Source organism: Mauremys mutica, chromosome 12 (genome assembly GCF_020497125.1).
Source record: "Mauremys mutica isolate MM-2020 ecotype Southern chromosome 12, ASM2049712v1, whole genome shotgun sequence".
In the NCBI taxonomy this organism is placed as follows: Eukaryota; Metazoa; Chordata; order Testudines; family Geoemydidae; genus Mauremys; species Mauremys mutica.
Window position 1 is genome coordinate 37,004,123 of NC_059083.1, and position 23,184 is coordinate 37,027,306.

The 23,184-nt window shown below is 44.6% G+C and overlaps 1 pseudogene; it reads left to right on the top strand.

Annotated features, from left to right (window-relative positions):
• The first annotated feature begins 1 nt into the window (after position 1).
• On the top strand, positions 2 to 23,184 carry LOC123346728 (annotated as a pseudogene).

Here is a 23,184-nt window from a genome sequence, read left to right on the forward strand (position 1 = left end):
CATGATAGTCCCCCGAAGGTCAACCTTGACTGTTGACGGGATGCAGCTGCACCATACTCCGCCAATGATGGGTAACCTAATGTGGGATCTGGAATGGCACTATGGCAGTAAGTATCTAGGGGAGGGTCTACAGGCCCTGCAGGCGAAGATCGAGGAGTTAGTGGCCGAGGCCCAGAGGTATATTGAGGAAGGCCGTCTGAGGTACGCTCTGATAGGGGAAACTATGGACCAGGCCGATGTGAAGTACTCGAAGGCAAGGAACCAGGCAGTGGAGGTTAAAGCGATAATTATGGGCGATGCCATCTCAGGTGATAAGGTCCCCTGGGGATGGATCTCGGTGCTCTTTTGTTAAGTTACGTGCAGGGGTGGCTCTAGACATTTCGCCGCCCCAAGCACGGCATCATGCCGCGAGGGGCACTCTGCCGGTCACCGGTCCCGCGGCTCCGGTGGACCTCCCACAGGCATGCCTGGGGAATGTCCACAGGCATGCCTTCGGGAGGTCCACCGAAGCCGCAGGACCAGCGAACCCTCTGCAGGCAGGCCGCCTTTGGCGGCCTGCCTGCCACCCTCCCCGCGACCGACAGAGTGCCCCCCATGGCATGCCATCCCAAGCACGCACTTGGCATGCTGGGGCCTGGAGCCGCCCCGGTTATGTGGGGAGTGTCTATCCTAACATTCCTGATGGTACTGGCACTTTACTGGCAACTCCACAGTAGTCTGGGTACATTAAAATTGGTATATTTGACCTGGCAGGTTAGGGAATCCTATGGTCAAGAGCAGGGACTGAAGGCTTAAAATCCATGTGCATTTTATATAACAACCTGGTATATGGTTTGTGCCAGCTATTTTCCAGACCCAAAGTCCAGTGTTTGGTCAAGAGACCAGAGGCCTAGCGAATAGTAATTAGCTAAGAGAAAGCTGGGGTAAACAGAAAGCCTTGCTTGCTAAGATAGGCCTGGTCAGCAAATTGCCAGGTGTTGGAGCTAAGAACTAAATAACTGTGTCTTATTCAGAGTTGCAGATTGAACAAAGAATCCCTGTTCCTATTGTGTTTGTTTCTTCCTTAGGGAAACATTCTTCCCACAAATCCAACCTTGAGTTTATGAAATGTTGGCACATGGCAGTATAAGATATGGCATCCTTCCATCTCCCCTTCCCAGGGACCAATGCCTGCCTTAAAACATAATCCTTAGTGCCATATACTTTTACTGTTTCTTTGCTTTAACTTCTAGGAATGTACCTGTTGGAGAATCAAAGGAGTTGCTCCATTCCTATGGACTCCAATTCAGAATTCAACATATATATTTTATACTAAATTTTTTTTTATCAAAGCATTACTTAAATGTGAACTTGTTAACTTAAAACCATGGGTGGAAATGTTATGTAACCTATTAACCATTGGCTAATGTGCTATCTTGTCTTGCTGCAAAACCTATCCCGGTGTGTGGAACTGCTTACCCCGTCACTTTCTCCCGCCCATGGAAAATTTATATATTCTATTGTAATCAATTGATTGGCAGTGTCTCTGAGCCTAATAAGCAAGGTGACACTCCGCCAGCGCTGCGTGTAATAAACTCCTATGCTTGACCTCTACATGGTGTGAATTTATGTCCTTCATTTCTTTATGAATTTTTCATCCATTCTCAATTATTATCCCTCAGATTTTGGTAAAGAGGCTCAAAGAGCTGAGATAACATAGTTGGGCTTACATCACAGGAGTTCTTAGCATCTTGACCTCCTTTTTCTAGATACCTGGCTGTCAGAGGTGAAAGGAAACTGTTATGGTACGGTATGGTGTACCGGCAAGATCCTGTACACCGTACAGGACCAGCTTCTCCAGGCCAGCAATTTAAAGGGCCCAGGGCTCCCAGCAACGGCCTGAGCTCCAGGCCCTTTAAATTGCCACCAGAGCCCTGCTGCCAGAGCCCCTGGGTAGCGGAGGTGGCCGGGGGCCATGGGGCTTGGGCGGTGATTTAAAGGGTCCAGGGCATTGCTGTGGTAGCAGTGGCCAGGAGCCCCAGGCCCTTTAAATCACCGCCGGAGACCCCGGCTGATGTCGCTTCCCCAGGGATTCCAGAAGCAGGACTCCAGCAGCGATTTAAAGGGCCCAAGGCTCCCCGCAGTGCCCAGAGGCCCAGGCCCTTTAAATAGCTGCCCAAGCCCCAGGGGCCTCAGGCGCCACCATAGCTGGTAGCTCCGGCGGTGATTTAAGGGCCCAGAGCTCCCTGCCACAGATACCACAGATGGATCCCAGGCCCTTTAAATCTTGATTTAAAGGGCCCAGGGATTTAAAGGTCCCCCCTCTTCCAACTGAGGCCCCAACCCTTCCGCCCTGCTTAGGACTCTGGTGTACTGGTAAGTCCTTTAAGTTACTTTCACCCCTGCTGGCTGTACTAGTTATCATTACAGGCTGGGATTCTCAAGGGCATCTAAGGGAGTTAGGAGCCCAAGTTGTACATGCCTTACTGCCATAGGCTCCTTTGCGAATCCCAGGCACCATTTTCTGCAATTCAGGAGAAGCCCAGGCCTTGGAAGTTAACGAGAGACACAGGGCCAGGATTACTAAGGGGTTTAGGTACCTAAAGAAGAAGATAGCTGCCTATTGGAATTTACAATAGCTTCTAAGCAGGTTAAGCTCCTCACTCCCACTGAATGACCATGGGACTTAGTCACCTAGCTCATTTAGGAGCATTGATCAATCCCCGTAGGTGCCTGTCTTCATCTTTGTGATCCTGGCCCACGGGTAACACAGAAGCCTGGCTGGAATCAGGGAATGCTGGGGGAGATTGTGGGCCCCATGCTATGTGGGGGTCAGACTTGGGGGAGAGAATGGCTCATTTGGCTTTATCACCTAGGCATCTATGCACTTGCCTGTGGGCCTGTGCTGCTGAGCTGTGCAGGGCTCCAGGGAGTGAGTCCCGCTAGCCCTCAAGAAATAGACATGAATAAATCACTTTCCCGCAGCATCAGTCCTTTAATGCCAGTGATGCTCAATGCACACACAGCTACACACAGCTCATCTGCAGAGAGATTCTTGTCTGGGGTCATTCTGTTCTAGCCTTGGTGTAAGTGGAAAAGTTCCATCACTTGCACTGATCTGGTGTTCCATATGCCATCCCGTGTAGGTCTACCCACATCCAAACTGAGAAAGGATTTCAGAAGTTGGTCTGTTATTAGTATTAGAATATCATCTTTGTGCATGGTTGTGTACACTACATATGATAGACAAAAGGAGAGTATGTGATTAGATAGAGAGACAGACAGTCAGGACCATTCCTCATCCTAACACACAACCTCATTTAGTCATAATGGTAGATTTCTCTTTGATTGTGAATTATGTTTGTTAGCTAGTAGATAATGAAATTATTGTGCATAATATTGTGCTTTTTTCCTGTTAATGAAAAACTGAAAAATGTTTCATGACCATTTTATTAGATTTAACTCATATTTTAAAAGCATCATAACAATTAAAGTTGGCTACTCAAGTCTACTAGGAAGCACAACATCTACATCCATCTTGGCTTCTTGCACTCTTTGGTGTCTTCTTGTGTGTCTGTTACTTCCAGTCCTTCATGACATGCTGATGATCAGGCAGAAGGCGACTTCTTTTAGAAAACAACATTCTGTTTAATGAGGACTGTAGCTGTTGTGACTGGGAGTAGTAAGAGATTAATTCCTACATCTTTCATCCCAGGGAACATAGCACAAAAATTGGGTCACGCCACTAGTGACGATAAAGAAGTCGAAGTTAAATCTTCATTCATTCATCGTATGATATTGGACTCTGTGTTCAAATTCTCTATTCTGTCCTGATCACATGGCAACCTCATTGCTGGAGTGCCTCACTCCACTCAACTGTTGGTGTTCTATAAGACAGCCATCTCTAAAAATGATATGGAGGTTGATAGAATCCAGAAATCACTATTGTAGATTTGTAAGACTCAAGTCTGTTTTTTTTTTCCGCTGGTTTAACAAACGCTTCTTGTCCTCTTCACTTAGGGAGTCAATATAAGTACCTTCATTAGTCAACTTCTGAACTGAAGTCTTTACTTCTTGCAGTACATTTTCAGTGGATATCTCTGACTGATCCAAGGGTAGCTTCTATTGCTGGACAAAGATCTTCTACTGTTGCAGCAGATGCCTGGATGGCATTCTATAATTACCCAAGTGCTTTTAACAGGAGACTTACAAGAGAGAGAATGGCAATAGTCTTCTCTGACCGTAGCAGCAAAAGTAATCCACTAGCCTCACTACTTAGATCTGTCCTATCTTGGTAGATGCTTTCCAAAGCCAGTAATAACAGTTGCAGTAATTTTAAGTCAACAGCCAAGGATCGTTCATGAGAAAGCCAGCAGGTTTTCCCAGGCTGGACTAATTTGAACTTCAATCCCAGTGTATCTTCTAGTTGTTTCCAAGAGGTTCAGTCCTTTTGGACTCTTGCTGGAAAAAAAAGAGTATAGAAATCCATTATATTTATGGCTTTCTAATGCCTTTTGAAGATTCTGCAGCTCGTACTAGTGCTAATTGGAGTAGATGGCCTCTGCAGTATGTATAGGAGAGATTAAGGTTACACTTTTCTCTGAGCAAAGTTTATATTCCACTATGTCTTCCAGAGATGTTTGTAGCTCCATCAAATGTGCAAGCAGAAGTCTTTTTGGGGTTCAATTGACATGCATTTAACTCTTCTAAGATGTCACAGATGCAGCTGATGTGTCTTCTATAACCTGAACATCTAGAATGCATCTACTGGCCCACCACAGACATCAATGACATATGCAATGACTTAATACTTGATACTTAATATCTGATGCTTATTTGCACTGGTGCATTCATCAGCCATGTATGCACATATTTTGAATATGGTGAGAGAGTTCTTCACTTTTTCAACTGCTGAGTCTTTCACTGTTGTACCACATGCTTCTAGAGAGTCAGCTGAGTTTTTTCAGAAAGACAGTGAGCATTTGCCAGTCTTGTTTGAAACCAGTGTCCAAGTTCAGGATTAACAAGTGACAATGCACTTAACATTGGCCTATGGTTTGTAGTGTGTGGTATGATGCAACAGCCATGTTGGTTCATGTAAACTGAGTTGTGTCACCAGCTTTCTTAACAGCCTCAGTAAGTTCTTATAAAATTGGATTTGACAGTGGCTGCCTTATAAGGCTTTCTGCATGTTGATGCAATCCAGAGGCATGGTGCTTTGCAGCCTTTTCATACATCTCAGAACCAAGAAAGCTCACATCCACTCCCCTTTCCTCACCTATGCTTATCTTTCTTATGCTACTTTCTGCCCAGCATATGAAGTTGGTCCATTGTCCATTCCCCTGAGGGGTTAAGAGCAGAGAGTGCAGGAACCCCCGTGCTCAGGGTCACAAACTGAGCCCAACCGAAGGCATTGAAGCAAACGCAAATTGTGCTTCAGCTTCCTCCCTCAGAATCACAAGAGTAACGCAAAGAAAACTCAAGAGGAACAAGTCTCCTCTGCTTCATTTACCCCAGCGCCACCCTCTCAGCAGCCTACCTGCACCCTCTTCTGGGAAGGACACACAGCTGGTAGGAGCTCTGGCATAGAGACTAAGGGAGGGGTGTTGCTCCCCCTTGCTGTGAGCTGATATCATTCTGCTTCCATGCAACGGGGCTCTGAGCTTTGCCATGTTCTGAGTTCTGTGCCCTCAGGAAGCAGCCAAAGTGCTGAACCCCCTCCCCCCACACCCCTTGCCACTTCTCTTGGGCCCCTGGGAACATGGTGTTTGCACAGCAGCTGCAAGCCCTTCTTTCCTGTCTTTGTCTTCCTCGGCTACCCGGGCCCCTTCCCAAAAATGGTTTCATCAGACGCTGGAGGGGCCTAAGGACCTGCAGGTTTCCCTCAGCCACCTCCTAAGGCAAACAGTCCTTGCCCTCTCTGACATTCCTGGAGCTGCGCATCTTTGGAGAAGTTTTATCAGGGAGATCTGATTCCTTGCGAAAACATGTGTTTGGCGGCCAGTAGGGGACTGTCTTGTCTGCCCCCTGTTTGGGGGCTGAGAAGCTTTTTCTGAGAAACAGCACCTCCTCCTGGTGGGAGAATCCTCAATTCCACCCTCCCACACAGGTTTCTCTGAGCAGCTGCTAGATGAACCCCACTTCTTCTGGTCTAGACACCAGCATCTAACTAGCCTTGTAACAGGCCCTGTTTGATAGCTGGAGAGCGAAGGAACCAGGAAAGAAGGGAAATGTATGAAAACGAATCTCAGTGTGCAAAGAAATGTCCTTAGGGGGCCTTCTGCACCATCTGTGCCTTTGAAAAAACTTCAGGGAGAAGCCAACCAGCTCAGTTAGTAGTGCATGTGTCTCTTACTGTCATGGTTGTAGATTCAAGCCCCGTGTTAAGTATTTCATCATGCAGCCTTCAGGTATGTCTACATTGCAAAATATAATAGAAGTCCATCTTTAGAAAATGATTTTATACCATCCGTCGGGTATGTCCCCACTAAAGGCAGTAGGCAGAGGTGAAAGTAAGCCGGTACAGTGCCGTACCATGTACCGGCAAGAGCCAGTACGCCGTGCCAGACTGGACCTGCTTCTGTGGTGGTGATTTAAAGGGCCTTTTAAAGTGCTGCCGGAACTCCGGCAGCCGGGCTCCCGCGGTGATTTAAAGGGCCCAGAACTCCACAGTGACCGGAGTCCTGGACCCTTTAATTCATTCCTGAGCCCCGGGGCTCCCAGCCACCTCTTCAGCTGGTAGATCCTGGGTGATTTAAAGGCTCTGGGGCTCCCAGCCACAGCCGGAGCCCCAGGGCCTTCAAATCTTGAAGGGTACCACCTCTTTCGGTTGAGGACACGCCTCTTCTGGTTGAGGCCACGCCCCCCTCAGGACTCTGGCATACCGGTAAGTCCTTTAAGTTACTTTCACCCCTGGCAGTAGGTCTGTGGAGTGTGTCCTCAATACCGTGGCTAACATCGACTCATGGAGTGGTGCACTGTGGGTAGCTATCCCACAGTCCCCACTGCCCATTGGAATTCTGGGTTAAGCTCCCAATGCCTGATGGAGCAAAAACATTGTTGTGGGTGTTTTGGGGTACATGTCGTCAGTCTCCCCTCCCTTCCTCCCTCCTTGAAAGTACTGGCAAAGAATCGTTTCACACCTTTTTTCCTGGGTTATCTGTGAAGACATCATAGCACGGCAAGCATGGAGCCCGCTCAGCTGCGCACTGCTTTTGTGAGCCTTGTAAACACCTCGTGCATTATCCTGCAGTATGTGCAGAGCCTCGCTAGGAGCTGCCAGCACGCAGACCATTGTGAGGAAGACATGGACACAGACATTTCTGAAAGCATGGGATGTGGCAATGGGGACATCATGGTAGCAGTGGGGCAGGTCGATACGGTGGAACGCTCATTCTGGACATGGCAAACAAGCACAGACTGGTGGGACCGAATAGTGTTGCAGTTATGGGATGATTCCCAGTGGCTGCAAAACTTTTGCATGCGTAAGGCCACTTTCTTGGAACTTTGTGAGTTGCTTTTCCCCACCCTGAAGTGCAGGAATACCAAGATGAGACCTGCCCTGGCAGCTGAGAAGCGAGTGGCAATAGGCCTGTGGAAGCTTGCAACGCCAGACAGCTACTGGTCAGTCGGGAATCAGTTTGGAGTGGGCAAATCTACAGTGGGGGTTGCTGTGATCCAAGTAGCCAAAGCAATCAGTAACCTTCTTCTAACAAGGGAAGTGACTTTGGGAAATGTGCAGGTCATAATAGTGGCTTTGCTACAATGGGGTTCCCTAAGTGTGCTGGGGCAATAGACAGAACACATATCCCTATCTTGGCACTGGAGTACCTTGCTTATAAAATTGACCTCATGCAGCTAAATTCAACCTAGCCTCATAGTGTAGGCCAGCCCCTAGTCCCATAAAGCTCTGCGGACTCTCAGGGCTGGGCTCAGACACTCCAGGGTCATGCATGGGGCTTGACCTCCTTGACCCTGTGCCCATGTGCAATGTCAGTGGTGGGTGGGATGGTGGCGTGGGATCCCTGCTCTTTCCCAGAAGAGGCAGTGGGTGATTCTCCCCCACCCCTTGGGATCAGCAAGGTGCCCACAGACAGGCAGGGGGCAATCGTGGTTTCCCCAGTCCTTTTCTTCCCAGCCAGGGTGTATCTGCTTTGGTGATGGGGTCAGGACTGCTGTGCTCTTCCCCTCCCCTTGCACAATGAGCTCTTCAATGGGGCAGGGTTGTTGGGGTACTCAGAGAAGTGGGGCTGGGAATTCAAACCCCATGGAGATGTGTGGGGCGGTTTCGCTCTCTCAGAGCCATTGTCTCTGGCTCTCTGCAGACTCAGGCAGACAATGCTGCAGCTGCTGCACTGGGGGGAGATCTCCTCTCTACCCAAACTTTACTCCAGACTGTGGGTGGTGCATGATCTGGGGCTGGCCCCAGTCAGACCCAGGGCACTGGTCTCTGGCAATTCCTATGTTCCTGTGGAAGACAAGGAAAATCTGCTTGAAAAAAATAACTCGACAAATATTTAACCCAGATCTGTGAAAATTCATTAAAAGCTTAAACAAAACTGAATCATGGATCAGCTCTAAATACATGATTCTTTATGAATTGTTCTTCCCATCTCAGTTAACATTCCTCAGATTAATTGTTTTGGTAAACTGAGGCACAGAGGATTGAGGTAATATAGTGCATAGTCAGGCTTAGATCACATGAGCTCCCGGCGTCTTGACCTCCTTTCTCTAGCCACTGCTGACTGCTCTATGTGCTATCATGTGAGGTCATGCTTCTTACAGGAGTCTTAGGGAGTTAGAAGCCCAAGATGTACATGCCTAATTCTCTTAGGCTCCTTTGCAAATCCCTGCCATCATTTTCTGGAATTGCAGAGAAGCCCAGGCCTCAGAAGTCAACAGAAAAGTTGCAGCACCAGGATTACAAAGGGGCTTAGGCACCTAAAGAAGCTGATAGATGCCTACTGCGATTTACAATAGCACCAACCTCCCATTGAATGCCCATGGGATTTAGCCACTTAGCTCACATAGGAGCACTGATAAATCCCAGTCAGTGACTGTCTCCATCTACTTAGATGTGTAAATCCATTTGTAATCCTGGCCTATAGATAACACAGACACTGAGCAGGAATCAGAGAACCCTGGGAGATCGTAGGCCCTGTGCTAGGACACTTTTGGATTTATCACCTAGGCATCTATGCGCTTGCCTCTGGGCCTTTGCTGCTGAGCTGTGTGGGGCTCCTGAGAGTGAGTCCCACTAGCCCTTAGGAAATAGAAGTGGATAAATCACCTTCCTGCAGCATCAGGGCTTTAATGCCAGTGGTGCTTAATGCCAGCTACACACAGCTCATCTGCAGAGAGCAACAGGTTTGAGTTTAGTTCAGTTACAGAGTGAAGGGTGAAATGATGCTCAGATACCTGGGCCTTTAGCTGGTGCTGGATGACTGAATGCATCATCTGTTGGAAAAATAAAATCAACAAAGATCAGCAGTCTGTTATTTCAATTAACAATATACAGGGGAAATCATACAGTGGGAAATTCAGATTATATATATGAATCACAATATGAACTCGTTAAGACTTTACTCTCCATTTAATCAATTATCTACTGCTGATAGGAATTTTTCTACATCTCAGGAAAAGGTTGACTTTTCACTGAAAACGCAAAATCATTTTTTTTTTAATTTTGGCAAATGAAAACTTTCTACTGAAAACAAGAATTTTTTTATCACAAAACCAAAAATGTTTGTTTTTTGATTTTTCAGATTCTTTACACAATATGTTTGAGAAAAGCAGACAGATTCTGAAATTTGTTGTTGTTTGGCTAAAAAAACAATATCCATTATAAAAGATTCAGCTAGAAATTTCCAACCTGCCTTAAACTTTAAATAAATTGGGCAACATTAATATTCTCTGACAAAGCATTAATTTCAAGTCCATTTATTCTATTGCATCTGTGTGATCTCTCTCTCAAAGGGATCCTTGTAAGAAGGTAACAGTTGAATAACTAGTAAAGTTGATAGCACCCAGACTGTGTTTTACACAAACTAGCCCCTTTTAACCCTGGGTTAGAGTTGAACCAAGCAGCCAAACCCTGTCTATCCTGATCCCGTTCGAGGACATACGGGAGATCACTGGGAGTAGAACTCAGAGCTCCTGGCCTAGCTTCACACTGCAGCTGGCTGAGTGTATATGGGGTAAATGGCTGTGCAGAAATTACACATAATAAGACATAGGACCATGTTTCCAAAGGTATTTTGGCACCTAGTGGGGTTTTCAGAGACACCTAGATGCTTATAACTCATTAATTTCAAGGGATGTTGGGGCCCTAGATGTTTTGAGAACCCCACTAGGTGCCTCAATACCTTCAAAAAACTGCCCTCTGGCCCCTCTCCAAAAGCCCTTACAGTCCTAGTTAACATGCCAGAGAAAGGCAGAGAGGGGAAACAGAGTCAGAAATGTTTCACAATAGCAGCCGTGTTAGTCCGTATCCGCAACAAGAACAGGAGTACTTGTGGCACCTTAGAGACTAACAAATTTATTTGAGCATAAGCTTTCATGGGCTACAGCCCACTTCATCGGATATATGCAGTGGAAAATACAGTAGGAAAAAGTACATACCTAACCACCGTGACCGAATTTCTTCTCCTGGCATTCTCTGACGTTCGGGAGCTGCAGATTTTACACTTTATTTTGTTTCTAGTTCTTTACTTTTTATCACTGGTGGGGAATCTTCTCATCTTCATAGGCAAAGCCCTTGACCACCACTTTCACACCCCCATGTACTTCTTCCTCATGAATCTGTCCATCCTAGACCTTGGTTCTGTCTCTGTCACCATCCCCAAATCCATGGTGAACTCGCTCATGAACACCAGATGGATTTCCTATTCTGGATGTGTTGCCCAAGTCTTTCTCTTTGCCTTCTTTGCTTCAGCAGATTATGCCATACTGACCGTCATGGCATATGATCAATACGTCGCCATCTGCCAACCATTGTACTATGAGACTGTGATGAATAGGAGAGCTTGTGTCCAAATGGCAGGCAGTGCCTGGATCAGTATTATTCTCTACTCTGCAGTGCACACTGGAAACACGTTTGCAGTATCCTTCTGTGGAGGCAACATGGTGGATCAGTTCTTCTGCGAAATCCCCCAGCTCCTCAAACTCGCCTGCTCTGGTTCAGACCTCAGTGAACTTGGGCTTCTCATCTTTAGTTTATTCTTATGCTTAAGCTGCTTTGTTTTCATAATTGTGTCATATGTTCAGATCTTCACAGTGCTGAGAATCCCCTCTGAGCAGGGCCGACATAAAGCCTTCTCCACCTGCCTTCCTCATCTCATTGTGGTCTCCTTGTTCCTTTGTACTGCCATTTTTGCATACCTGAAACCCATCTCCAGCTCTCCATCAGTTCAGAATCTCTGTTCTCTATTCTGTGTTGCCACCAATGATGAATCCGATCATCTACAGCATGAGGAACAAGGAGATCAAAGGTGCACTGAATAAACTGATAGGTTGGAGGTTATTTATTAGGAATTAAATGTCCATATTTATCCTTTGATCATGATTTCATTCTGTGTTTCTTTAGAAATATAATTATCTGATGATATTATTGTCTCCATGAGAACATACCATGCTATCTGTTTATGCACAATTGGGTATTTACATTAGTAAAAATCCAGACAAACTTGACTGAAGCAAAAAAAAGAGTTATTATAAGAATATAAGAACAGAAGAATATGGCCATTCTTATGTTCTTATAAGAATATGGCCATTCTTATGTTCTTATAAGAATGGCCATACTGGATCAGATGTAAGATCCACCCAGCCCAGTATCCTGTCTATCAATAGTGGTCAATGCCAGGTGCCCCAGAGGGCATGATCAAGTGGTCTCTCTCCTGCTATCCATCTCCACCCTCTGACAAACAGTGGCTAGGGACACCATTCCTTACCCATCCTGGCTAATAGCCATTAATGGACTTAACCTCCATGAATTTATCCAGTTCTTTTTAAAAACCCTGTTATTGTGGGTTTTTTACCCATGAAAGCTTATGCCCAAATAAATCTGTTAGTCTTTAAGGTGCCCTATTATAGTTTTACACCAATATAAATAAGATCAAAATCTATCTATCTGTCTATCTATCTATCTAGTAATTATATAGCATTACCCATCACCATGCTATATGAGCACCTTGCACATAATATCAGTAGCCATAGCAAAAGTTCCTAGTGGAGTCTATGGGTCTTTCTATTTTGGATGATGATAAATCTGACCGAGGTATCAATGCATTTGTTGTTTGTTTCTCTGTGTTTTAATTTATTTTTGTTTAGCTGGTTGGTTGGTGGTTTAATTTGTTTCTTTGTTCCAGGTGGTTTTGGAGATGGAACGGCCCGGGGAGATGGTGAGTATTTGGTTTGACAGGGTTTTCAATGTTTGTTCTCTCTCAGGAGTGCCCATATGTCATCTGTTTGATGAGGTTTTTCTGAGCGCACTGAAGGTTTGCTCCCCACAATGATAAAAGGGTGTAAAAGAAGTTTCTGCATGGCTGAGTTCCTGCTGAAATGATTATGTTTATATTGTTGGGGTATTATTGTATTATTAATGATGTGTTGGGGAAGAAAGAGGCTCAGGGAGGCATCTTTTTATTATTTTAACTTAAATGATTATGTAAAAGCTGTGTCATTGGGGCTGTGGTGGCAAGGCTGTTCTGAAGAGAAACTTTTTCCAGGGTTTCCTAAAGAAAATCTGACTCAGAATAATGAGGCCAAAATTGGATCCCGTTGAAGTCACTGGGGTCTAGCCCCTCACCTCTAAGAGATCAGGATTGGCCAATGGGCAGTGCACACACGGATCCAGATTTGGCTGACAGCACCCTGGAAATAGTGAGGGTGAAGGAGATGTAAGGGTCATATTTTCCAACTCAGTGCTGGTCTATAAACTAAACAGATTTAATTTATAGACCAGCACTAGTGCAGAGTAGACTCACTGACTGAACCAGTAGAATACTGATGATGTTCTGGCCCAAAGTCTCTGGGTTACCCTGGGCGCCTGGGACCCCTGCAACGAGCGTGTGCTGTGGACTAGTGGGATCGGTAGACGCCACGCACTGCTAATGCGGCGCCTCAAAGTCTCAGACACAATCCGATGGTCCAGCGATATCTACATCGAGCACATCACCGGCCACCAACAGTGCCAGGAGGCATGAGCCAGACTGACATTGTTCTTCGACTATGAGAAAGGCACCAAGAGACTTTCTCTGTTGGATCATTTGAACTGGAACCGTAAACTCCCTGAACATTACATCTCACCAAATGAGGGTCAATCCATCCACTCATCATACTCCACACCCGAACATAGCAACTTTATGAACTTCATACCCTCATATCTCAATGTCTGTACTTTGACCCATCAACCTTTTACCTCCAATCGGGGCTATTGCAGATTATGTATTCCTTATGCCACCCGATCTTAAACCAAACTTTGCACCCTCGATCTGTATGTTACTCCCTGATAACCAGAAACTTCTGTGCTTAAACTCTGTACTGTTCACTTTTTCTTTACATCATCTTAACAAAATATTTAAACACTGATGTAAGTTACTTGTCTGAGGTCCTTTTGTTCTAACCTTGGTGTATTTCACTAGGAGGGTGGTGAAGCATTGGAATGGATTACCTAGGGAAGTGGATAAAGCCTTGGCTGGGATGATTTATTCTTCTACGTAAAAGAATAAATGGACACAAATTGGACATCAGCAATGGTAACATACAAAAGCCAGGAGAAAAACACTTCAATCTTCCTGAACATTCTATAACAGATTTAAAAGTAACCATTCTTGAACTTCAGAAACAGACTTCAAAGAGAAACTGCATAACTAAAATTCATTTGCAAATTTAACACCATTAATTTGGGCTTGAATAGGGTCTGGGAGTGGCTGGCTCACTACAAAAGCAGCTTTGCCTCTCCTGGAATTGACACCTCCTCATCAATTATTCGGAGAGGACTACATCCACCCTGATCGAATTAGCCCTATCAACAGTGGCTCTCCACTTGTGAGGTAACTCCCTTCTCTTCATGTGACAGTATAATAATGCCTGCATCTAAAATTTTCACTCTATGCATCTGAAGAAGTGGGTTTTTTACGCATTAAGGCTTATGCCCAAATAAATCTGTTGGTCTTTAAGGTGCCACCAGACTCCTTGTTGTTTTTGAGGATGCAGACTAATGTGGCTTCCCCTGATACTTGACAATATAGCCACTGGATGTCCTTTGTTCGCATGCTTGTTGACCCCCTCAAAGAATTCTAGTAGATTGGTGAGGCATGATTTCCCTTTACAAAAACCATGTTGAGTATTTCCCAACAAATTATGTTCATCTATGTGTTTGCCAATTTTGTTCTTTATGATAGTTTCAACCAATTTGCCTGGTACTGAAGTGAGGCTTACTTGCCTGTAGTTGCCAGGGTCACCTCTGGAGACCTTTTTAAAAATTGGGGTTACATTAGCTATCCTCCAGTCATTTGGTATAGAAGCTGATTTAAATGATAGGTTACAAATGACAGTTAGTAGTCCTGCAATTTCACATTTGAGTTCCTTCAGAACTCTTGGGTGAATACCATCAGGTCCTGGAGACTTATGACTGTTTAGTTTATCAATTTGTTCTAAAACCTCCTCTAATGAAACCGCAGTTTGGGACGGTTCCTCAGATCTATCACCCAGAAAGAATGGTTCCGGTTTGGGAATCTCCCTCACTTCCTCAACAGTGAAGACCAATGCAAAGAATTCATTTAGTTTCTCTGCAATTGCCTTATCATCTCTGAGTGCTCCTTTAGCATCTCGATCATTTAGTGGCCCCAGTGGTTGTTTAGCAGGATTTCTACTTCTGACGTATTTGAAAGGTTTTTTTGCTATTGCTTTTGGAGTCTTTGGCTAGCTGTTCTTGAAATTCTTTTTTGGTCTTTCTAAATATATTTTTAAACTTCATTTGCCAGAGTTTATGCTCTTTTCTATTTTCCTCATTAGGATTTATCTTCCACTTTTTAAAGGATGCCTTTTTGCCTCTCACTGCCTCTTTTACTTTGTTTTTTAACCACAGTGGCTCTTTTTCAGTTCTCCTACTATATTTTTTAAATTGGGGTATACATTTAAGTTGAACCTCTATTATGGTGTCTTTAAAAAGTTTCCACGCAGCTTGCAGGGATTTTACTTTTGATACTGTATCTTTTAATTTCTGTTTCACTAACCTCCTCATTTTTGTGTAGTTCCCCTTTCTGAAATTAACAGTGTAGTCTGTCACACTTACCCCTTAGGCCAGAATTTTCAGAAGAACTCAGTTCCCATTTAGACACCAGACTAAATGGTGCCCAGTAAGAATTTCATCTGATAATAAAAAAAGCCTCATGATTCCCTCTAAGTGAGGGAACCAACATAACTCAATGCTAAAGATGACCAGGAAAAAAAAAGTCCCATTATTCACCATTCAATCTATCTAGAGTGTGTCTACCTGCCTGCCATGACTGCAGTATCTGAGCCAGAAGTGTTCAAAAATGTTCCATCAAAACGTTTTCCAATAGAAAATTGCAGGGTTCACTGAAAAAAAAATTCAAAAAAGTCTCTACTGTGCTTGCAATGTTTCAGTTTTTTGTTAAAAAAAATGAAATCTGGAAAAAGAAACAATTTGGCTGAAAATTGAATTTTTAAATTTAATTTAATAGTTTCTGGCAATTTTCAGACAGAACTGTTTTGAGAAAAAGTCAAAATTTTCAGAAAGTACAAATATGTCCAACTACCTCTGTTTTAACCCCTATCTCTTTACTGTATTTATCCTCACCTCCTCCTCATAAGGCAGGGACGTGTTATTATACCCATGTTACAGATGGGAACTGAGGCCCAGAGAGAGTGATGTGCCCAAGATCACACAGGAAATCTGTGGCAAAGCAGGGATCTCAGCTGAGTCTTCCAGGTTAGAATAATAGAATATCAGAGTTGGAAGGGACCTCAGGACGTCATCTAGTTCAACCCTCTGCTCAAAGCAGGACCACTCCCCAACTAAATCATCCCAACCAAAGCTTTGTCAAGCCTGACCTTAAAAACCTCTAATGAAGGAGATTCCATCACCTCCCTTGGTTACCCATTCCAGTGCTTCACCACCCTCCTAGTGAAAAAGTTTTTCCTAGTATCCAACCTAAACCTTCCCCACTGCAACTTAAGATCATCGCTCCTTGTTCTGTCATCTGCTACCACTGAGAACAGTCCAGATCCATCCTCTTTGGAACGCCCTTTCAGGTAGTTGAAAGCAGCTATCAAATCCCACCTCATTCTTCTCTTCTGCAGACTAAACAATTCCAGTTCCCTCAACCTCGCCTCATAAATCATGTGCTCCAGACCCCTAGTCATTTTTGTTGCCTTCTGCTGGACTCTTTCCAATTTTTCCACTTCCTTCTTGTAGTGTGGAGCCCAAAACTGGACATAATACTCCAGATGAGGCCTCACCAATGTTGAATAGAGGGGAATGATCACATCTCTTGATCTGCTGGCAATGCTCCTCCTTCTACAACCCAAAATGCTGTTAGCCTTCTTAGAAACAAGGGCATACTGTTGACGCATATACAGCTTCTCGTCCACTACAACCCCTAGGTCCTTTTCTGCAAAACTGCTGCCTAGCCATTCAGTCCCTAATGTGTAGCAGTGCATGGGATTTGAATGACTGGCATATCCTTCCTCAGTCATTGCAACATGAGTAAGGGACTGGGATTCAATAAACTTGAGTTCTGTTCCTCTGAGCAGCTGTGTGACCTCAGGCCAGTCATTTCCCCCTCTCTGTGCAATCTGGAAAATGTAGTTGATGTTACCACCCTGCTTGATAAATCACTTTGAGATCGACTGCTAAATTTTATTGTTGTCTACATGTACATGGTGACCAGATAGAGAGCACAGAAGAATACTTGAAGAGTAAAGTTGGGTAGAAAATGGGTTTCCTGTCCTGCAAGACTTGTCAAGATTTTGAGAGAGATAAGGTAGGTGAGGTAACATCTTTTACTGGAGCAACTTCTGCTGGTGGAAACCACAAGCTTTTATACTTCTCAGAGCTCTTCCTTGGGTCTGGACAAGAGAACCAGAGTGTCCAAGCTAAATACAAGAGGGGATATATTCTTACACTAAGGAGATCACACATGTTGTAGGAGACCACTTAAAATGAAGTGGATAATTAACATGAAGTAGGTGATTAACACTCTGTAGAGTAGGCATCATGGATGCAGACTCCGAAGGAGCTACAGCCAATTTACACATGCTGGGCAACTAATATGAATTACAGGTTTTCAAAATGTCATGCAGCGTTGCATCTGCAGCCCAATGAGCTTTTTAGTTTAGTGCTGTCTGCAGTAAGAGGAAAAACAATGTAAAGAAAGAAAGAAAGAAAGAAAGAAAGAAAGAAAGAAAGAAAGAAAGAAAGAAAGAAAGAAAGAAAGAAAGAGATTCTGGGCCATTCATCCCAACAGAAGCTGAAGATCAGATACAGAAAATCTTAGCAACACTGAATTCCTCCAAAGTTTTATCCTGAGTAGAAATGAATCTCTCCATCACCATTAAAAGTTTCACTTGTAATTAATCGCAAGGGGCAAAGAGCGAAGAAACTGCAGGAAGGTTAGGAACTTTAGAATCAGTTTCAGATCAGGTTCACAGGCAAAGAATATAGATTTGAATCTCTGTGGTGGGTCAGATCCCCAGCTGGTGTAAACCAGCATATCTCCATTCAAATCACAGGACCAGATTCCCAGTTACAGTAAATAGTCCCAACTACTCTGAAGTCAATGGAACTGTATAATTTTCCACTGGCTTTGTACCTGGCCCTTAGTTTTTAGTCTTTCCCTCTGGGTACTTCCTAGTGATCTGCTTCAAGCAACCGGGTCAGCCTGAGCAACAGGTACCTCTGGTGGCTGCATCACAGGAGATGCTGGTGTAATGCAAGAGACAAAAATATCTCTGTTCTCCCAGAGGTAATTATGTGGGATTAATGAAGAAAGAGGGTATTTTAGGCCAACTGAGGCTCTGGTGCCACTGGGCTCTTAGCTATTGCAAGTTACATGTCTGTGCTATATATTTTATTTCTGCAAACACCTTGGGGGTACCCTTTCAGACTCTGCCCTGTCTTGTTTTTAGCGAAGGCTTCTTCCAGGATTGCTGCCATCATGAGAGATCCAGGGTGGATGCTGTTCCACCTCTGTGGGGTTAGAATCAACTAGGGTAGGTTGTCAGGATGGTCTGTTCCTGTGGTGAGCTCAGAGCTGGGCTCACAGACCTGGAGACCGGATTCAGCTGTTTAACCCCAGAACAGGGTCATTCTGGGCTGTGACCATGTCTGAAGCCTGCACAAGCTGGTATCATCTCTAGAGCTGGAAGGGGCTTCCAGTCCCTGATTCCATTTAGTCCATCACCTCTCACCCAAGCCTGCCCCTAGGAGGAGAGCAGGGAGCACCCATCTGTGGACTAGATCCTGGACTGCTAGGAATTGCAGAGAGAGCCAGCAACTCAGGTCATACAGCAAGAGGACAGCAAAGGGCTGCTAGATAGATAGATAGATAGATAGATAATGTCCAAATAATTCTGATGCCTGAGAATTGACTGTATCACAAGCTGAGACAAGTTCCACAAAGACCAGCACAGTAAGTTTGGTATTTCAATTACATATTTTGGGCTATTAATATTTAAGAACATAAATGTAAAATTACAATCTGAACTGTTTTCGGGTTGGTCTACACTACCATGCTAAGTCCATCCGAGATACACTACTTATGTTATATGCATCCAACAAAGTGGGTATTCACCCACGAAAGCTCATGCTCCAATATGTTTGTTAGTGTATAAGGTGCCACAGGACTCTTTGCTGCTTTTGCTTATGTTACGTAAACAACATAACTGAAGTCAACGTAGCTTAGATCCACTTACTACGGTGTCCGCACTATACTGTGTTGAAGGGAGACACTCTCCTGTGGAGATAGCTTCTGCCTCTCGTTGAGGTGGATTACCGACTTCGACGGGAAAGCGCTCTCTCATTGATTTAGCGCGTCTTCACCAGACCTGCTAAATCGATGCCACTCTGTCACGTAGTAGCTTTGATAAATCCTACTGGATCCCTGTCTTCATCTTTAGGTGCCTAAATCCCTTTGTAATCCTGGCCCACAGAAATAACAGAAGCTGGGCTTTAGTCAGGGTACCCTGCGGGAAATCCTAAAACCTGTGCTATGCCAATATCAGACTAGAACAGTGGTCCCCAATGTGGTGTCCATGTTTCTGTAGTGTAGTGGTTATCACGTTTGCCTAACACGTGAAAGGTCCCTAGTTCGAAACCAGGCAGAAACAAGCTTGTTAATTTGGGGGTTGGACTAGATGACCTCCTGAGGTCCTTTCCAACCCTGAGATTCTATGTGTGCCTGCGTACTGGCCAGCGGCCAAGCATCTGCAGAAATGCCACTGAGAAGCAGTGTCATCCAGAGGCGTCGCTACCGAAACGCTGATGATTTTCAGCAGTATTTCTGTGGTGATGTCTATTGACGTTGCCGCTTCTCGGTGGCATTTTGGTTGATGCTGTCCACCAGCCTGGGTTCTCGGTGGCTCATCGTCTGGCTCCTGCCAGATGAAAAAGATTGGTGATCACTGGACTAGAGAATCATACTGGCTCCTTTTGGCTTGAAAATCCATGAATTCTTAACATTTTGCCTCTGGGCCTCTGCCTCTGAGCTGTTTAGGCCCCAGGGAGTGAGTCCCTACAAGCCCTTAGAAAATAGACATGGATAGACAGCCTTTTACAGCATCAGCCCTCTAGTGACAGGGAAGCTCAACATCAGCTACACACAGCTCATCTAAAGAGAGCAACAGGTTTCAGTCTAGTTCTGTCAATTCATTCTCAGAGTGAGGGGTGAAAGGGCTTTTACATAGCTGTGTCTTGGCTTCTAGCTACTACAGTGGTAGGGAAATGGAGATAGAAAAATAATGATCAAAGAATCCTGGTGCCGGAGGATCAAATGCATCACAAGCTGGGGAAAAATCCACAGTGACCAGCACAGTAAATGCACTTTTTCAATTGAATATAGTTGTGGATTAATATACAGAGCAAGTGTAAGATCCTAAACATAAATTATCATTTGAATACTTTAAGGCTTTAGCTGTCAATTAAGTGAGAGGAAGAGCGAGTCAGAAGAAAAATCAGTGCAAAACTTTGCCTTTGCATCAGCTACCCAAAATCAGAAAAAAATTCAAGATTTGGCAACCAAACATGTATTTGTTTTTAGCAAAATACTAGTGTTAAGTGAAAATGTTACGTGGCCAAAAAAATAGAAGAAAAAAAGAAGGTTTTCACTTAATTCTTTTTCAAGTATAGCAGAAACTTTCTCTGGACATTTTTGTTTAGTTTTAAATCCCATTTTAAAACAAAAATGGGCAGAAAATCTCTGAGTGCCCCTAACTGGAAATTGAGCTTTAAACAAAGGTGGGAAATATTATTCTTATATTTAATAATACAGCCATTTCAAACTCGTATCTTCTATTGCAACCGTGTTTATTTCTGTCTCAAAGAAGTACTTATGGGAATGTAAAAAAACAGGATAGCAGCAAAGCCTGCAGATTGTGTTTTATACACACTGACACCTATAAACTCAGAGTCAGCGTTGCACCAGCCATCTGAAGCCTGTCTGTCTCAATCCTGCCCAAGGACACAGAGGAAATGAAGAGGAAAATAATCAAGACTTCCTGCTCTAGCCCCATATCCTCTCTCCCACACTGCTGCCAGCTGAACACCAAAGCTGTAAACAGGTGCAGAAAACGTACACATAGTAAAACACAGCGCCTCCCTAACCGAGATCACGGTCCTAGTAGACAAGGCAGAGAAAGTGGGGAAGAGGAAACAAAGGCACAGAAAGGGGAAGCAACTTTCCCAAGATTATAAAGAAGGTCAGTGACAGAGACAAGAACCTAACCCAGGTCTCCTGATTGCCACTGACCTGCACAGTGCAAACATGAAGGTAGAGAAGGACACGATAAACCATAGCAGTAACAGAGGGATGCTCCTAGCTCATCATTGCACAGACACAGGTGTCAGGGGCCATGAATCAATCTGTAAGCAGGTAGCAGACGTCTCTGCACAGAACTCAGTGTGGAATCATCACAGCTGGTGCTCGGGTCACTGGTTATGTCCTTGTGTTTCCCTGGGAAGAGGGGATCAGGCTGTGCTGCTAGTTTAGAAGTTTAGTTTGTTAGCCTGCTGTTTGTCAGAAGAAGAAATGATTGGAAGGGACCTGGTCATCGGGTCCAATCCCCTGCTCTGACTGGCAACCCAGTCATATAATCCCCATACTAAACCTACACAGCTACATGTTAACACCAGTGAGGTTGTTTGCCCCTAACTGTTCCTATTGGGAGGCTGTTCTAGATCGTCCCTCCTCTGATGGGGATAAACTTTCTTCTCATTTCCAAGCTAAATTTACTCATGGACAATTTATCCCCATTCCTTCTTCTGCCAACATTGTCCTTTAGCAACAGTTGATCTTCTCCCTCCCTGGTGTTTACCCCCTCGTATTTAGAAAGAGTGATCATAACCCCTCTCAGGCAGCATTTTGCTAGGTTAAATTAGCCAAATGCTTTTAGGATACATCCACTCAGCAAGCTAGGGCTGTGATTCACAGCTTGCAAGGATGTACTCATGCTAGCTTGATGAGCATAAATAGCAGTGTACCTGCGGTAGCCATGCTGAGTATAAACCCACCTGAACCCTAGGGCTATGTATTCAGCACAGTTTCCCCTTCTGCTATGGCTATACAACTTTTCAGACTTGTGCTAGCCACCCTCGAGCTATTGCAAGTAGTGTATGTGATCTGGGAATCACTCCCCTTGCTCGTAGTTTAGATGTAGCCTTATTCTTCTTTCCTAAACAAGCTCTCCATTGTCGCAATAGGATGACCATCATTCCTAAGATTGTTGGGTTTGGGTTGTAACTTGCTCCATATTTACATTGCATTTTATCAAGCCTCATCTTGGACCTCAGATGGAGGAAACTGACGCCATCTGTTGACTGTAAGGGAACTGTGGCAATTTACACTGGTGTGACAATGCTCCTCACTAGTGGTGTGATTGTCAGAGGTAAGGAGCGGGGAGGACTCTAGGCTGACCACTGCCCTTGCCCTTCCTTCCACAGGCAGCCCATGATGTACTGAGAAAGAAAAGATCCAACTGAACCACCGTGACTGAGTTTCTTCTCCTGGGATTCTCTGAGGTTCGGGAGCTGCAGATTTTACACTCTGTGGTGTTTCTAGGAATTTACCTAACAGCCCTGGTGGGAAATCTTCTTGTTATCATCCTTGTAGTGGACGACCACCACCTTCACACCCCCATGTACTTCTTCCTGATGAATTTGTCCATACTAGACCTCGGCTCCATCTCCGTCACAGTCCCCAAGTCCATGGCCAACTCGCTATTGAACATCAGGTCGATTTCTTATTCTGGGTGCTTTGCCCAAATATTTCTCTTCATTTTCTTTACTGCGGCTGACTTTGCTTTTCTCACCATCATGGCGTATGACTGGTACGTCGCCATCTGCTAACCACTGCACTATGAGACTATAGTGAACAGAGGAGCTTGTGTCCAAATGGCAGCCAGTGCCTGGATCAGTGGAATCCCCATTTCTAATATGCAGACTGGGAACATATTTGCATTATCTTTTTGTGGCAGCAACAAGGTGGATCTGTTCTTCTGTGAAATCCCTCAGCTGCTCAAGATCGCTGCTTTGACTCGTACCTCAGTGAAGTTGTATTACTTCTTTTCTCTTATTCTTAGGCTTAAGCTGCTTTACTTTTATAATTGTGTTGTATGGTCAGATCTTCAAAACAGTGCTGAGAATCCCCTCTGAGCAGGGCCGGAATTAAGCCTTCTCCACTTGCCTCCCTCACCTCACTGTGGTCTCCTTGTTAGTTTGCACTGCCACCTTTGCCTACCTGAAACTCACCTCCCGCTCAACATCAGGTCTGGACCTCATGGAGGCTGTTCTTTATTCTGTGATGCCTCCAGTTATGAATCCAACCATCTACAGCATGAGGAACAAGGAGATGAACGGTGCCTTGAGGAAACTGACTGAGGGGAAGTTATTCAAAAAGAATAAAATTTCCAGATTTCTCCCATGACCATGTTTTCATTCTGTACTTCTTTACAGATATCGTCAACTGA